The sequence below is a fragment of the Elephantulus edwardii genome, unplaced genomic scaffold (genome assembly GCF_000299155.1).
Source record: "Elephantulus edwardii isolate Elephantulus edwardi_28Jun2011 unplaced genomic scaffold, EleEdw1.0 scaffold00520, whole genome shotgun sequence".
Classification (NCBI taxonomy): Eukaryota; Metazoa; Chordata; class Mammalia; order Macroscelidea; family Macroscelididae; genus Elephantulus; species Elephantulus edwardii.
The window spans coordinates 374743-377806 of record NW_006400270.1 but is presented as its reverse complement, the minus strand read 5'-3'; positions in this window follow the sequence as shown (position 1 = coordinate 377806).

Below are 3064 nucleotides of genomic sequence, written 5' to 3'. Positions count from 1 at the left end.
ATGACTCTTCTACCAATCCTGATGGCACATTCCTCCTTGTACAGCCCAGCGTCTTGGATGATCTGTTCTGCATACAGATTGAAAAGGTATGGAGACAGAATACATCCTTGAGAGACCCCTTCTTGATTTTGAACCATGTTGTGTCTCCTTGCTCTGTTCTGACGACTGCATCTTGGTCCAAGTACAGGTTTTGCATTAGCACAATCAAATTTTCTGGGATTTCCATTCTTCTCAGAGTCAGCCATAGCTTTTTGTGATCCACACAGTCAAAAGCCTTTGCATAGTCAGTGAAGCACAGAGAGACATTCTTCTGCTATTCTTTGCTTTCTGTCAAAATCCATCTAACATTAGCTATAATTTCCCTAGTATCACGACCTCTTCTAAATCCAGCCTGAACATCTGGCAATTCTCTGTTGACAATATGTTAACAATATGCTCCAAACGTTTTTGGATAATTTTCAGCAGAATCTTGCTTGCATGTGATATTAATGATATAGTTCAACAATTTCCTCATTCTGGTAGGTCACCTTTCTTTGGAATGGGAATAAATGTCGATCTCCTCCAGTCAGCCTGCCAGCTGGTTGTCCTCCAGATTTCTTGGCACAGCTTTGTGAGTACATCCAGGGCAGTGGCTGGCTGTTGAAATCAGTTGGTATACCATCAACTCCTGGAGCTTTGTTTTTTGCCAATTCCTTCAGAGCAATTTGAACTTCTTCCTTCATCACCATAGGCTCTTGCTGATCTGTTATTTCATTAAATTCTTCTGTGTCAGCTAATTCCTTCTGATACAGTGACTCTGTGTACTCCTTCCATCTTCTCTTTATACTTCCTGGATCATTTAACATTCTATCCAAAGTGTCCTTAAGTATTGCCACCCGTGGCTTGAATTTAAATGGAATATCTGATTAGTTATTATATGCATGATAGCAGTCCACAATAAAAGCTGCATAGTAAATGGGACTAGGGAGGGGAAATTGTATAACAATGAAAGAAGATTTTTTTTTCTCAAAGGGAAAAGTGAACTGGGGGAGTGGTGGGCAGGGAGGAAAATGTACAACAATGAATGAATGCAAAGTCATGCTCTCTATAAACTCTCATTAAAAGAAAAACTAGAGGGTCAGCTGTAAGTTAATTCTGGCAATGAGTTGTTAGTGTTTTAAAATTCCTTCTGTATTTTAATTGTGAATTTAAGGAAAGTTTACAGAAAAGTTGGATTTTCATTTATACATGGTTGTGCATTTTTCTCTCCCCCCTCCCTTCCTCCTCCTCCAGTTCACTTTATTTTTTTTTTCATTCATTATTGTACAATTTCCTGCCTCCTTCCTCCCCTCACCAGTCCACTTTTCATTTTGCATTTTACTTTGAACTGTTGTCATACATGCACTGCCTAATTATATATCCTTTTAAACAGATTTTTCCTTCATCTGTCCCAGTACAGTGTTCATTGTCTATCTCCTCTTTTTTCCTATTTTACTCCCAACACCCCAAGTCAGTCTTGCTTCATAACTTAGTGGTTTTATGCAATATTTGTCCTTTTGTGATTGAGATATTTTACTCATCATAATGTCCTCCAGGCTCAGCAATGTTGTTTATTGTTTTAAGATTTCATTGTTTTTTCAGTGCTGCAAAGTATTCCATTGTGTTGCAAAAATCCCCTAGTTTTTCTATCCATTCATTTGTTGATGGACATTTGGATTGCTTCCATCTCTTTGACAATTTGAATAACACAGCAATAAACATGGGTGTGCATGTATCTATTTGGATGGTGATTCTGTAGTGGAGTTGCTGAGTCAAATGGTATTTCCATTTTCAACTTTTTGAGAAAGCACTAGACTTTCCGTAGTGATTATTAGACAATCCATAGTGATTGCACCATTTTATACTCCCACCAGAGGTGAATAAGGATTCTAATCTCTCCACAACCCTGCCAGCATTTGTTGTTTGCTGCTTTGTTGAATTTTACTATTGTTGCTGGTATAAGATAATAACTCTCATAGTTTTTTTTATTTGTATCTCTCTGATAGCTAGGGATTTTGAATATTTCTTCATGTGGTTGTTTGCCATCTGAATGTCTTTTGTGGAAAAGTATCTATTCACATCCTGTGCCCATTTTGAGATTGAGTTGTTTACTTTTCTCTTGTTGAGGTGTTAGAGTATTCTAGAAATTCTAGATATAATTTTCTGATCAGATATGTCATTACCAAATATTTTTACCAGTGTGTAGCTTCCCTTTTGACCCTGTTGGAGAAGATGTTGTATATTGTTTTGTTGTTGTTTTTTTTTATTTTTTATTTCTTATGTGCACAGGGATTTGATTCTTAAATGGTCCAATTCATCTATTTTTGTTCTATCTGACTTGAAGATTTTTCATTATGCTTTGAAGATTGTAGTTAGGGATTCTAAAAATCTTCAAAGCTTTTCTCTGACAAAATTTATAGTCTTTGGTTTTACTCCTAGGTCTTTGATTCACCTTGAGTTGGTTTTGTGGATGATAAGAGTTTTGTGGGGATCTTGCTTGAGTTTTTTACAGATAGTTTTCTAATTTTGCCAACACCATTTGTCAAAAAGGCTGTCATTTCTCCACTTAACACGTTGCCGCAAATGACGACAAATGTGTTTCTAAGCATGGTCGTCAATTTAAAAAGTGTGAGGCTAACTGATTTTGTCTCAATGTCAAAAATCAATCATAGGCAGAAGAGCTGATTTCTGGGGTTTTAATTCTATTCCTTTGAACTAGGTTGTCTCTGTCACTGTACCAGTACCACACTGTTTTGCCCAGCAGGGATGTGTAGTAGGACTTGAAATCAGGTAGTGTGATGCCTCCTTACCTTGTTTCTCTTTCCCAGGAATGCTTTATTTATTTGTTGTCTCTTTCCATTTCAGGTAAAATGGAAATTGTTTTTCCATTTTATTGAAGAATGGAATTAATAACTATATTGGAATTGCATTGAACTTATAGATTGCCTTTGGTAGAATTATCATTTTCATGATATTGAATCTTATTATCCATGATCATGGTCTATTCTTTCATTTGTTTCAGATCTCTTTTTGTTTCTTTTTTTTT